This window comes from Saccopteryx bilineata, chromosome 8 (assembly GCF_036850765.1).
Source record: "Saccopteryx bilineata isolate mSacBil1 chromosome 8, mSacBil1_pri_phased_curated, whole genome shotgun sequence".
Classification (NCBI taxonomy): Eukaryota; Metazoa; Chordata; class Mammalia; order Chiroptera; family Emballonuridae; genus Saccopteryx; species Saccopteryx bilineata.
In genome coordinates, this window is record NC_089497.1 from 60446711 (window position 1) to 60462249 (window position 15539).

Here is a 15539-nt window from a genome sequence, read left to right on the forward strand (position 1 = left end):
CTATGTTTTTTCCTATAATACATACCTATTGTAAAGTTTAATTTAAAACATTAGGCACAATTATTAACAACAATAACTAATAATAAAAGAGAACAATTACAACAATATACTGTAATAAAAGTTTATTGAATGTGGTCACTCATTTCAGGGCTCCCTAGCTAAATTCCTTCTATAGGCTCAATGCTTTCCAACGCACCACGTTACCAGCAATGGGAATGTATTTCCTCTTCACGTCTTCCACCTACAAATTTAATGCATCTTCCATCTTAACTAAGCATTTATCATGCACTGTAACTTTTGCATTTTGAGGTGCAACAGCAAAATTAGCACAAATAATTTCCCTTCTTCATAATGTCATGGATAAGGGATTTGTTCTTATCATAGATCTCAGCAACCTCAGCATACAACTTTTTTTTCTTATTAAGTTGAGAACTTTTATATTTTCACTTAAAGGAAGCACTTTACAGCTTCTCCTTGGCATATCTACGTTGCCAGCATCACGACTCTTGTGCTTTGGGGCTATTATTAAGTAAAATAAGGGTTACTTGAATGCAAATATTTCAAAACCAGTCTATCTGATAACTGAGACTGCTACTAAGTGACTAATCGGTGGGGCACATATGCAGGGTGGAGATGATGAACAAAAGAATGATTTATGTTCTGGGCAGGATGGAGTGAGATAGTGCGAGATTTCATCACACTATCCAGAACAGCACTCAATTTAAAATTTATGAGTTATTTATTTCTGGAATTTTCCATTTGATATTTTTGGACTATGGTTAGGGGGTAAGAAATGGTCTGTTTCTGTATATAGTTTGATGGTAGAGTTATAGGATTTGCTGATAGATTGATTATGAAGTATGAAAGAAAGAAAGGGTCAAAGTAGGCCCTGGTCAGTTGGCTCAGTGGTAGAGCGTCGGCCTGGCGTGCAGGAGTCCTGGGTTTGATTCCCGGCCAGGGCACACAGGAGAAGCGCCCATCTGCTTCTCCACCCCTCCCCCTCTCCTTCCTCTCTGTCTCTCTCTTCCCCTCCCGCAGCAGAGGCTCCATTGGAGCAAAGATGGCCCGGGCGCTGGGGATGACTCTGTGGCCTCTGCCTCAGGTGCTAGAATGGCTCTGGATGCAACAGAGTGATGCCCCAGAGGGGCAGAGCATCGCCCCCTGGTGGGCATGCCAGGTGGATTCAGGTCGGGCACATGCGGGAGTCTGTCTGACTGCCTCCCCGTTTCCAGCTTCGGAAAAAAGGAAAAAAAAAAGAAAAGGGTCAAAGTACGTGCTGAAATTATAATGGGATTGGCAGTCAAAAAACTTGGCAAACAAATAAATGTGATCACAGTTTGTGCTAAGTATTTTTTAAAATGCTAAAAAATGACAATGGATGCCTGTTTTCAGTAAGGTAGTCAAAGACTGTCTCTTTGAGGAGGTGGTGTTTAAGCTACAGGCTGAAGAATAAGAAGGGGCCCCCCATGCAAAGACACAAGGGGTAGAGTGTTCCAAGTGGGGCTCCAGCAAGCACAACGGCCCTGCGGTCTCATTGCTAAAATGCAGACAAGCCAGGATTTAAACCAGTTTGCCTAACTCGTAAGCTCATGTTTGTTAGTTTGTTTGTTAGTTAGTCTGTTTGTTTGTTTCTCCTCTCACATGCTCTGCACAGTGATTTTCAGGGTGCAATCTATGGATCCCATAGTTCCCTCAGACCATTTCAGGGAGTCCACAGGTCAAAACCTTTTCATGGTTTATTTTTCTTTATCATACTAATTCTCTCACAGGTATATAGTGTTTTCCTCTCTGACTCTCAAAAGAAGGTCATGTTCCCCTGGAGATCACTTCTGCAGGTGAAGACTTGGTTGATATTGGAAAATGTTCCCTCTTTTTTTCTCACCCCATCCAATCAAGAGTGAGAAGAGGATCCCTGACAAATAAGAGTAGGAGGGCTGGAGTGCCCAAGACTCAGTTTCTTTTACTGTAGGATTCAAGGTTCATGGGGGGACCACCTGGTTGAAAGGCACCAGTTTAGGGAAAATACCCACACCAGAGTAAATTTTACAGTAGCACACTTTACTTGGTGGATTAAAAAATCACATGTGGTTTGTAGACTTTAGTGTAAGGAGTCTTTTACACGACACAAAATTCATAAATATTCATTTATTAGAACCAAGTATAAAGACCAGAATTAATAAAAAATAAAAGTTGAGTTATATGTTACTGAGTATAAATATAATTTATAATAAGAATTTTTGAAATGTCATTTAAAGGTTTTTTGGGGGGGTTTTGCTTAATAGAATGAGATACTAAGTCTACTTTCTGGATAATGTAATTACAAAGTCAAAGGGAAGTTTTTATATATGAGAACCCATAGCCTCATCTGTCAGATGTCGCATAACCTCTTTCTCTTAGCCCCCCCCCAATAGATGAGTTCAATTTCACAGGGTATCCAGGCGTCCCCAAACTACTGCCCGAGGGCCGCATGCAGCCCCCTGAGGCCATTTATCCAGCCCCCCACCGCACTTCCGGAAGGGCCACCTCTTTCATTGGTGGTCAGTGAGAGGAGCACTGTATGTGGCAGCCCTCCATCAGAGAAGCCTACTTGGTTCATATTAGAAAAAGAACACATACAATGGACACCCTCCTTAAGAGGAGTATTGAAGCCCCTGTATGCTTTTCCCTATCCCATTTCTATGCCTAACCTACAAAGGTAAACACCATCTTAATAGTCTTACTATATATGTGTTTATTCCTAAAAAATACATTGGTTAGTTTTGCATGTTTGGAACATTAGGGAAATAAAATCAGATTGTATGTGCTCTTCAGCAATAAGCCTTGTACACTGCCCCTCACTTCCTGAGCTTCTTTGTGTAATGGGAGTTCATTCATTTTTCCTATCATTTAGGCAGTGGTGGCATTCAAATAATTTAACAACTGATTCTCTGCCCTAATGACTGTTTTAAGTATTAAAAAATGATATACTGAAAGGTAGTTTATAATTTCATGCATTTAATACTTAAGAACAATAAAGGAGGTACATAAAACTAGATTATAACAGTGGTAGTCAACCTGGTCCCTACGGCCCACTAGTGAGCGTTCCAGCTTTCATGGTGGGCGGTAGCAAAGCAACCAAAGTATAAATAAAAAGATAGATTTAACTATAGTAAGTTGTTTTATAAAGATTTATTCTGCCAAACTTAGCGAAAATCTGACATAAAGTACTTGGTAAGTAATTATTATTATATGCTTTAACTTGCCGTAACTCTGCTTTATAAATTTTATAAAGTAAAGTTACTTCCCTACTTTATAAATCACCATTACTGTGGAACCAGTGGGCAGTTAGAAAATTTTACTACTAACGGAGATACAAGGTGGGCGGTAGGTATAAAAAGGTTGACTACCCCTGTGTTATAAGAAAGAGTTTTATAATGTTAATGAAAAATATTAAATAATACCTGACAAAAAAAATAAAACTGTTAATTTAAGATATTTCCAATGACAGCTTGTCACTCCCTGGTTGTTTGGCACTTTTTCTCTTTATGTTATATATTTACTAAAGTAACAAATGCAAGGGAATTAAAAATGTAGTGTTTCATAAAAGGTACAATGAGTTTTATAAAATAAATATTTCAAGCATAGTTCCGTCAAGTTTTTTTCACTGATGGACAGAATGAGCATTCCTACGAGCACTTAGAATACACTATTGCACAGATGAACGTTAAAAAAGAGTAAGGAAAGTAAATTTGTGATTTCCACATTGGGCAACTGCCCGGGCACCCACCTTAAAGAGAACCCTGATTACAAGTGTCACTTTAACAACCGGTTCACCAAACTCAACCAAAAATTATGTATTAGTTCTGTTGAACCAGTGTGAGTCAGTTGAATCCCGCCACTGTGTGTAGGGTACTACTATCGGGCTCATGCACATTTTCTCTGTTCATTCTACTTTTGACTGACATTTTAGTTGTTTCTGGTATTTTTCTTTATGTACAATGCTTCTGTGAACCACCTTGCACATGAATCTTGGTGCATGTGTATAAAAATAACTTCAGAATTTATATCTGGGACTAAAATTGCAGAGTGGTTCATTATACACATCTTCAGCTGCACTTCGTAATGTCATTTGCTTAATCAATTACTGAGAGAAATGAGCTGAAATCTCCCACAGCGATGATGAATTTTAAATTTCCTCTTTTCAGGTCTACCATTTTGGCTTTATAGCTTTAAATTGAGAGATGATTCCCTATACGTTTATTGTGAATTTGTGAATAATATTTTAATTTATTTATATTGCTTTAATTGTCTTATTTTTTGCTTATTCTGTGGACTTCCCCATGTTTTATATTTATTTTTTAATTGAATTTATTGGGCTGACAGTGGTTAACAGGTTTCAGGTATCCAATTCTTTTTTTAAGTGAGAGGAGGGGAGATCAAGAGACAGACTCCTGCATGCGCCCTGACCGGATCCACCTGGCAACCCCTGTCTGAGACCGATGCTGGGACAAACCCACTTATCTTCAGCTCCCGGGCGATACTCGAGCCAATCAAGCCACTGGCTGTGAAAAGGAAAGAGGGAGAGAGAGCAGAAGAGGGAAGGGAAGAGAAACAGAGGGGCACTTCTCTTGTGCTCTGACTAGGAATCAAACCTGGGACATTCATACGCTGGGCTGACGCCAACCAGCCAGGGCTTCAGGTGCTCAATTCTATAGCACATCTCTGTACACCACATTGTGTGTTCACCTGCCCAAGTCAAGTCTTCATCCATCAAACTCTCCTTGGCCTGCCCCCACCCCCAGCGATCACCACACTATTGTCTGTGTCCATGAGTTTTTTCCTCCTTTTTTTGTCCTTTTTTGCTCAATTCCCTCCATCCCCCCTCACCCAGGCTTTCTCCCCTTACAGCTCCCCACCCCCCCAAGCCCCAAACCCCTCTCCCCGACAGCTTTCAGCCTATTCTCTATCTATGAGTCTGTCTCAATTTTGTCTGGAGAGCACTGTGCTAAGTGAGATAAGCCAGTCAGAGAAAGACAAATACCATGATTTCACTCATATATAGAATCTAATGAACAAAATGAACCCCCCTGTTTTCTTGTCTTTTTTTTTGATATATCAAAATTATGGTATGTTTTGTTTGTTTGTGTTTTGTCAAAAACGTGATTATTTCCCTCCATTATAAGCAAATTCTTTTGGCCATCTGGTTGTATTTCCTTCTACCAAAAAGTAAAAGAGAAGCTACTGCCAATTCTAAGTCTAGGCCGGGATTCAGCACTGCCTAATCCGGCCTGCTATCTGTTTTTTTAAGTTAAGATTTATTGTAACAGAGCCACACTCATCCATTTACAAATTGGTTATGGATGCTTTCTTGGCAAAAGGCAGAGTTAATTAGTTGTAACTCTCAGTAGTATGGCCCACAAATCCCAAAATATATACTGTGTGGACTTTTACAGAGAAGTTTGCCAACCTCCAGTCTAGGCCTCAAGAGGCTTTTCCCTCATTCTCTTGAAATGTCCAGTAGCCATATTAAGAAGAACAGGCCAGTCAGCTGGAGGATGAGAGACCACATGGAGCAGAGCTGAACTGTCCTAGATAAGGGCAGCTTGGACTGGCGAGCTACCAGGGACGAAGCACCTGATGACACTGCACTGGTGATTGCATCTCTGAGAACAGCTAAACCTGCTCAGATTAGCAGAACTGCCTAAATAATTCACAGGCTCATGAGTAGTAATAAAGGATTGTTTCTTTAAGGTGCTGAGTTTTAGGATAATTTGTTATATAATTAATGCAGAGGGTTTTCTTTTGGCTTTTTTTTTTCATTTTATTTTTCCTTCTAGCAATTAAAAATTATACCACTATTACCTTCTATTTTTATTCTGTTAGTACTCAGTCTAAAATTTTCTTATGTGCAAAGTTCAAAATTCATCATTATATTTTCTTCCTGATAAACAATCTAAGAACTATATACAATGACTTTAACTCCGATCAGCCAACTCTCAATTTACCATAAATTCTGTTATTGTACAAAATTTTGGTTTCATTTTACTCTACAAATTATATGTTATTACTATTAATTATTATTTTATACTGTTGATTTTTATTTAGATTTAGCCATATGTTTTCTATGTCTTTGCCCATTAGTCCTTCTTATACTTCAAACTTTCCCATTTTTCAAATTTCTTGAGTGAGAATTGTTTATTGGCACATCCTCTCAGTTTTTACCTGAATCTGTTTAATTTTGCCCTCATATTAGAAGATCCTTTAATTGTGTAACAATTCTGGATTGACAGTTATTTTCTTTTAATACTTTGAAGATATTATTCCATTCCTTTCTGGCTCCCATTTTCATCTTTTCTTGCAAAGCTGGATGCCATTTTAATATTCATTCTTCTTGGAACAATCTGTCTTTGCTCTCCGTATGGATAATCTATCTACTGTCTTCTTATCTTTGTATCCTGCTAGCCTGCATCTACTTGTAAATTTCTTTTCTACTTTTCTTCAGAATGTGTTCAGTTCTTTAAAATGAGGACTGGGTTCTTAATAAATTTGAAAAGTTTTGGACACAAACCGCTGACATACTGACTCTCTCCTTCCACCTCTGACCGGGAGAAGGCTGTTGCTCTTTTGCTGTTACTCCAGTTAAACCGGGCCCAGCCTTCCCACTCTCTTCCATGTTGCTTATATTCACTGTCATACTTTCTATTACTTTTTCTCTCTGAGAAGCATTTGAAATAAATTTTCCTACCTTCCAGCTTACTGGTTCTTTCCTCGTTTATGTTAAATTTGGAACAACATGAAATTCTGAACCCAACAATTTCATATCTATAGGTGTGTTCCACACAAAACCAAGCAATTCTCCAATACCAGCTGGGTGTCCTACAATTAAATTTAATTGTGATACTATCTACCTAGAGATAGCTTTGGATTCCATAGGTTAAGAGGTCAATCTCAGAAAACTTCTCCCTCCCACTTCAGATCTCAATCTAAAGTCCAGGCTACAACCTGGACTTCTGAGCCACTGGCTCTAGATTGCAGACTCCTCGGGTTTTATTAATTTCCTAGAGTGGCTCACAGAGCTCAGAGAAACATTTTACTTAAGATCACTGGTTTGTTACAAAAGGAAGTGACTCAAGAGCAGGCACATAAAGAAGTGCCCAGGGCGGGCTTTGTGGGAAGGGGCGCAGAGCTTCCACACCCTCTCCAGGCACACTGTTCTCCCAGTGCCTCCACCTGGTCACCAATCCAGAAAATTTTCCACACCCAGACATTTGGTATTTCTATGGAGGCCTCATTAGGCATAATTGATTAAGGCATTGGCAATTGATTTAACCTCCAGTCCTCTCCCTTTTCCAGGAAGATGAAAATTCAAACCTAATCCCAAGGTTGGTTCTTCTGGCAGCCAGCCTTCAGCCTCACGTGCTGCCCAAATGTCACCTCATTAACATGAGAGAAGCCTCCTCTCATCAATTCCAAGGGTTTCTGGAGCTCTGTGCCAATAACAGGGCTGAAAACCAAATATATATTATGCATATATTAAAGTTTTAAAACATTGAAATATAATTCTCAAAGCATAAATTCACCATTTTAAAGTGTACAATTGAGTAGACTTTAGTATATTCCCAAAATAGTACAAGCATAATCATGATCTAATTTCAAAACATTTTCATTGCCCAAGAAGAAATCTCATACCCATTATTATTCACTTCCCTTTTCTCCTCCTCCTAGATTCTAGCAATCACTAACCTACTTTCTATCTGAATGGGTCTGTCTGTTCTGGACATTTCACATAAATGGAACTGAGGAGAGACAAGATGGCGATGGAGTAGGCGGATGTACCAACTTCCACCTCCCAGAACCAAAGTGGATTACAAACTAATTTTAAGAACCATCATCTGGAAAAACCAACTTTGGACTAAACTAAGAGGACTCTTCAACCAAGGAACACTGAAGAAGTCACATAAATGGAACCATACAATGTATGGCCTTTTGTGTCCGACTTCTTTAACTTAGCATTATGTCTTCATGATGAATCCATGTTGTACCATGAATCAGTATTTATTTCTTTGGATTGTTGAATATTTTATTGTATAATATCTATCACATTGTGTTTATTCATTTACCAGTGCATGGACCCTTAGGCTATTTCTACTTTGTGTGGCAATTATGAGTAATGCTGCTATTAACATTCATGTACAAGTTTCTGTATGAACCTATGTTTTCAATTCTCTTGGGTATATTCCCAAGAATGCAAATGCTAGGTCATATGATAACTCTACATTTAACTTTTTAAGAAACTGCCAGATTGTTTTCCACAGCATTATATTCCCACTAGAAGTTCATGAGTGTTTCAATTTCTTCATATCCTTACCTACACTTTTTTATTTTCTAATTTTCTACTTTTTTTTTTCTTGTGAAGAGACAGAGTCGGAGAGAGGGACAGATAGGGACAGACAGACAGGAAGGGAGAGATGAGAAACATCAATTTTTTGTTGTGGTTCCTTAGTTGTTCATTGATTGATTTCTCATATGTGCCTTGACTGGGGGCTACAGCAGACCGAGTGACCCCTTGCTCAAGCCAGCGACCTTGGGCTCAAGCTGGTGAGCCTTGCTCAAACCAGATGAGCTCGTGCTCAAGCTGGCGACCTCGGGGTCTCAAACCTGGGTCCTCCACATCCTAGTCAGACACTCTATCTACTGTGCCACCGCCTGGTCAAGCTATTTTTCTACTTTTTAAATAGTCATTCTACTTGTCATGAAGTGATATTTCATGTGGTTTTGATTTGCATTTCCTTGTGATTAGTAATGACAAGCATATTTTCATGTGGCTATTGGCCACATTTATATGTTATTTGAAGAAATGTCTATTCAAGTGTTTTGCCCACTTTTTGCCCACTTTTAAAACTGAGTCATTTGTCATTTTGTTATTAGATTCATTTATATATACTGTATACTAAAATCTTATCATATATAAGATTGGCAAATATTTTCTCCCATTCTTTACATTTTCATTTTGTTGATTTTTTGATGCACAAATGTCTTTAATATTGATGGAATCTATCTTTTTTGTTGTTACATGGCTGTGTGTGTGTGTGTGTCCCCTATTTAAGAAACAATTGTCAAATCCAAGGTCATGAAGATTTACTCCTATGTTTTTCTCTAAAGAATTTAGATACTCACTCTTATATTTTTTCTTTGTTCCATTTTGAGTTCAGCTTTGTATAAGGTATGAGGTAAGGCTCCAACTCCATTTTTTTGTATCTGGCTATCCAGTTGTCCCAGCACCATTTGTTGAAGAGACACAAAAGTTTAAAAATTTGTGTGTGTGTGTGTGTGTGTGTGTGTGTGACAGTGTGACAGAGACAGAGAGAGAGGCAGATAGGGACAGACAGACAGGAAGGGAGAGAGATGAAAAGCATCAATTCTTTGTTGTGGCACCTTACTTGTTCAGTGATTGCTTTCCCATATGTGCCCTGACCAGGGGGGCTACAACAGACCGACTGACCCCTTGTTCAAGGCAGCGACCGTGGGCTCAAGCTGGTGAGCTGTGTTCAAACCAGATGAGCCAGTGCTCAAGCTAGCAACCTCGGAGCTTTGAAACTGGGTCCTCTGCGTACCAGTCTGATGCTCTATTCGCTGCGCCACTGTCTGGTCAGGCAAAAGTTTTAAAATTTTGATGAGGCTTAAGTTATCTCTTTTTCTTTGGTTGTTTGTGCTTTAGGTGTCATATCAAAGAAGCCATTGTCTAATCCAAGGTCACAGAGATATACACATATGTATAACTTATATAATAAAATTTAAATATCAATTACTATTGTTTATTCCTTAAAGTTTATTTGCTCTTTCTTCTTAAATCTGCCTGATAGATTTTATATTCTTTTTTTCTTAGTAGAGTCTTCCTTTCTTATTTATTATATTACAATATTAAACATAATATTAGCCTATCTAGGTGTAATAATTTTAATAATTGAAATTTTCATTGTTATGATTTAATTGTCTGTTAATTTTTTGCTCGTTTTGGTTTCTCTTGTTTACTGTGAGGGCTTCATGGTTTTGACTACAAGTCTAGAATTTTATCTGTGGAAATATTAGATTAAAAATGAATTCCCCCAGAAAGATATTTTCTTTTCTTTTCCAGAAGTACAGGATAACAACAAATCTAGGCTTGTTTTATTTTTATTATCTGGCACAGGAGGGAAGGTGTACAGGGTATCTACCCTGTCATTTTTCTGAAAATGAAAGTGCTGAGATTACTTTCTACTAACTTTTATAGTTTTATTATATATCTCAAACTGCCAGTCTCTCTACAGAAGGTCTGAGTCTATTTCTGTCTTTTATAGCACCCCGTATCATGTGATGCCTGGAGAAATGCTTTAAAAAGTGTAAAAAGAATGAATAAATAAATAAATAGATGTGTGGATATCAACGTAGTGTTAAATTATAGAGGTTTGAAGCTGATGAAGTGAGGGTTGGGAAGTATAATAAGAATCTACATGGTAACCAAGAATAGCTATAGACATTGGTGCTTTTACCCAAAACATATGTAGATCGGCCCTGGCCGGTTGGCTCAGCGGTAGAGTGTCAGCCTGGTGTGCGGGGGACCCAGGTTCGATTCCTGGCCAGGGCACATAGGAGAAGTGCCCATTTGCTTCTCCACCCCCCCCCCTGTTCCTCTCTGTCTCTCTCTTCCCCTCCCACAGCCAAGGCTCCATTGGAGCAAAGATGGCCCGGGCACTGGGGATGGCTCCTTGGCCTCTGCCCCAGGTGCTAGAGTGGCTCTGGTCGCGGCAGAGCGACGCCCCGGAGGGGCAGAGCATCGCCTCCTGGTGGACAGAGCGTCGTTCTGGGTGGATCCAGGTCGGGCGCATGCAGGAGTCTGTCTGACTGTCTCTCCCCATTTCCAGCTTCAGAAAAATACAAAAAAAAAAAAATATATATATATATATATATGTAGATCATGGTGTGATTATTTAAAATAACATTTTTATAAAAGTATATTTTGTTAGATTAATAAAATTTATGTTCCTTACAATTTTTCCAGTCCCCAAATAAAAAATGCAAAATTACAGTTGATTCTTAAATAATATGGGGGTTAGAGGGGTACGCTGTCAAAGATTTTTGACTCTCCCCCAAACTGAACTACTAATAACCTACTCTGGACTAGAAGCCTCTCTGATCACATGAACAGTTGATTAACTCATATTTTGTGCGTCATATATAATATGCACTGTTTTCTCACAGTCAAGTAAGCTAGAGAAAAGAAAATGCTATTAAGAAAGTCATAAGCAAGAGAAAATACATTTATGGTATTCATTTTTAAAAATCTATGTTTAAGTAAACCCATGCAGTGTAAACCTGTGTTGTTTAAGGGTCAAATAAATGTATTATCATATTAAAAACAGGTTCTATTCCAAAAAGTTGAAAACACTAACTTTAACAAAGCAGGTCGTGATCATTATTACAAGTGAATTTTAGTCGCCTACACATTTCTTGAAGGGACTTAAAGCTGGGTCTCCTTTCTGGGACTCGACACTTGTTATTAAATGAATGACTTGCCTGTACCATTCTCTATAGGAAACAATCTATTTTAAAAGTTGAACACTGGCCGCCCAAATTGTTATTGAAGCCACTGTTACAATTCACGATCATTTCACAAAGCATAGCTTCTTTCTCTCTCACTCACTGTCACACATGATTAAGGCACCATTGAAATAATAATGTATCTTAAAACTATTTCCATCTTATAATTTCATACTATATTTACCCCCCCACACACAAAGACATTTATTCAATTATTTAAGTGAATTATTAGTTGATAGAGTACACTTTCAGAGCATTCATATAAATGAATCAAATGTGCTACAAGGTATACAAGCTTTGTAAAAACAAAAAGGATTACTTTTATTATCAAGGTACTAATGCTGAAATGGATAACACTTAATAGCAGTGTAAGTACTTGGCATTTGCCTTTTTCCTTTAGAAAATTATAAAGCTAAGAAGGTAATATTGTGAAGATTTTTCCATAATCACTGCAGCATTTCTAATAGTACCCTTTCCTTCATCTGTGGAAAACCAACAATCCACAGTAGCATTAGAGAAGAAGACCTTCTTCTGTTTTTAATCCTTAGGATATTAGCAAGTTCCTACACCACTGAAGAGGGAGGGCTGAGGGTACAGCTTGTATTCCCAACTCAGAACTTGAGATTTGAAGGTAAAACAAACAAACAAAAAATGTTCCCCAGGCATTAGTATTAAGAAAAGACTCATTTTTGAAAATTACCCACAGTCGCCGGCCACCAGTGCCCGGAGCGCCCCATTCGCGCGCGTGCCTTGGGCATTCCACGCGCCCAGGGCACCCTGCTGGCCCGCACACCCAGGGGGCTCCATTATCCTGCGCCTGGTGCGGTCCAGCCGCCAGCGGCGGGGCGAGCGGGAGAGGCTTGCTAGATTCTCTCCGTGGGCGGGGCACCTCACCCAGCCATTCAAGCTAACAATCAAGCGTTGGGGGAGGGGCGCGCGCAGGCAGCCTAAAATACCTTCGGAAGCACAGCTGCGGCCCAATCACTGAAATTAGCCTAACCCATGAAATCTGCGCACCCTCAGTTCTATTTGATAAGATCTCTCTCAGTTCAGCGATCCAAGACAAGAGGCGTGATATTTTTTAGTGCCTCTCGCTAAAGGGGCGGGGGCAACTTCTGATTGATAGAGCCTCCATATTCAGGGATAAACGCTAACAAGAAGGACTTGGCAGATATTAAGGTCTATACTACACTAGTCATAAGCAGAGACTAGTGCCTCTTCTTCCCTGCAAAAACAGGCTACAAAGTGTGGAAAGCCTGGGTTGAGAGGTCCAACTAAATGATAGGCGCTGAACAGTCACCTTGACAACAATTGACTCCCACCCCCGCCTGATTACACTGGAGGCCCTGACTGTCAGAGCCTTTCCCAAAGCCTTGCACTGAGTGGGGATAGAGTGGGGATTTCCCAGCTCTTTGAGCCTCTTACTCCCCAGGCAGAAGCAGTTGCAGCCTTATAGCTGGATCACCAGGCTGCTAATTCAGAAAGGGGGGACTAGGAGAGAGAATCCAGGAAAGCAAACTCTCTCATCGTTGGACCCTGCAAACGCCAACAAGCCTTTACTTCCAGCAAGACTAAAGCCAATTATATGACAAAAAAAAAATTCTCAAGGCAGCCAGGGAAAAGAAGAGTACAACATATAAAGGAAGGCCTATTAGATTATCATCAGATTTCTCAGCAGAAACTCTACAAGCTAGAAGAGAGTGGACCCCAATATTTAAAGCCCTGAAAGAGAGGAACTTTCAGCCAAGAATACTATACCCATCAAAGCTATCCTTCAAGTATGAAGGAGATATAAAAACATTCACAAATACAGAAAAGATGAGAGAATTTATCAACAGAAAGCCCCCACTCCAGGAAATACTAAAGGGGGTTTTCCAACCAGATTCAAAGAACAAAAGAAAACAACACCACAAGTAACAGCTCCACCAAGAACGCAATAAAACCAAACTTAAACTGTGACAACAAAGGAAAAAAAGGGGGGAGAGGATGGAGATTAACAGTAGCAAAGGATGATGAAGTGCAGAAATACTTATAAGATAGGGTACTACAATGAATAGGTAGGTACCCTTTTCATTACTTAATGGTAACCACCCTTAAAAAAACCACCACAAAAACACTTGACTTAAAAAAGGTAGCAACAGAGGAAAGAAGTATGGAACACAAACAAACAAAAACAAATGATAGAAAAACAAAAGAGAAGAATCAAACTAGATACAAAACTAACAGAAAGCAATTTATAAAATGGCAGTAGGGAACCCACAAGTGTCAATAATTACACTAAATGTAAATGGATTAAACTTACCAATAAAAAGACACAGAGTAGCAGAATGGATTAAAAAAGAAAATCCAACTATATGCTGCCTACAAGAAACACATCTAAGCAACAAGGATAAAAACAAATTCAAAGTGAAAGGCTGGAAAACAATACTCCAAGCAAACAACACCCAAAAAAAAGCAGGCGTAGCAATACTCATATCTAATAATGCTGACTACAAGACAGAAAAAGTACTCAGAGACAAAAATGGTCATTTCATAATGATTAAGGGGAAGTTGAATCAAGAAGACATAACAATCCTTAATATATATGCACCAAACCAAGGAGCACCAAAATATATAAGACAGCTACTTATTGACCTTAAAACAAAAACTAACAAAAATACAATCATACTTGGAGACCTCAATACACCGCTGACGGCTCTAGATCGGTCATCCAAACAGAGAATCAATAAAGATATAGTGGCCTTAAACGAAATACTAGAACACCTGGATATGATAGACATCTACAGGACACTTCATCCCAAAGCGACAGAGTATACATTTTTCTCTAGTGTACATGGAACATTCTCAAGAATTGACCATATGTTGGGCCACAAAGACAATATCAGCAAATTTAGAAAAATTGAAATTGTACCAAGCATATTTTCTGATCATAAAGCCTTGAAACTAGAATTCAACTGCAAAAAAGAGGGGGAAAAACCCACAAAAATGTGGAAACTAAACAACATACTTCTAAAAAATGAATGGGTCAAAGAAGAAATAAGCGCAGAAATCAAAAGCTATATACAGACAAATGAAAATGAAAATACGACATATCAGAATCTCTGGGATGCAGCAAAAGCAGTAATAAGAGGAAAGTTCATATCACTTCAGGCCTATATGAACAAACAAGAGAGAGCCGAAGTAAACCACTTAACTTCACACCTTAAGGAACTAGAAAAAGAAGAACAAAGACAACCCAAAACCAGCCGAAGAAAGGAGATAATAAAAATCAGAGCAGAAATAAATGAAATAGAGAACAGAAAAACTATAGAAAAAATCAATAAAACAAGGAGCTGGTTCTTTGAAAAGATCAACAAAATTGACAAACCCTTGGCAAGACTCACCAAGGAAAAAAGACACAGGACTCAAATAAATAAAATCCAAAATGAAAGAGGAGAGATCACCACAGACATCATAGATATACAAAGAATTATTGTAGAATACTATGAAAAATTATATGCCACCAAATACAACAATCTAGAAGAATGGATAAATTCCTAGAACAATACAACCTTCCTAGACTGAGTCATGAAGAAGCAGAAAGCCTAAACAGACCAATCAGCAGGGAGGAAATAGAAAAAACTATTAAAAATCTCCCCAAAAATAAAAGTCCAGGCCCAGACGGTTATACTAGTGAATTCTATCAAACATTCAAAGAAGACTTGGTTCCTATTCTACTCAAAGTCTTCCAAAAAATTGAAGAAGAAGCAATACTTCCAAACACATTTTATGAGGCCAACATAACCCTCATACCAAAACCTGGCAAGGATGGCACAAAGAAAGAAAACTACAGACCAATATCTCTAATGAATACAGATGCTAAAATACTAAACAAAATACTGGCAAACCGAATACAACAACATATTAAAAAAATAATACATCATGATCAAGTGGGATTCATCCCAGAATCTCAAGGATGGTTCAACATACGCAAAACGGTTAAC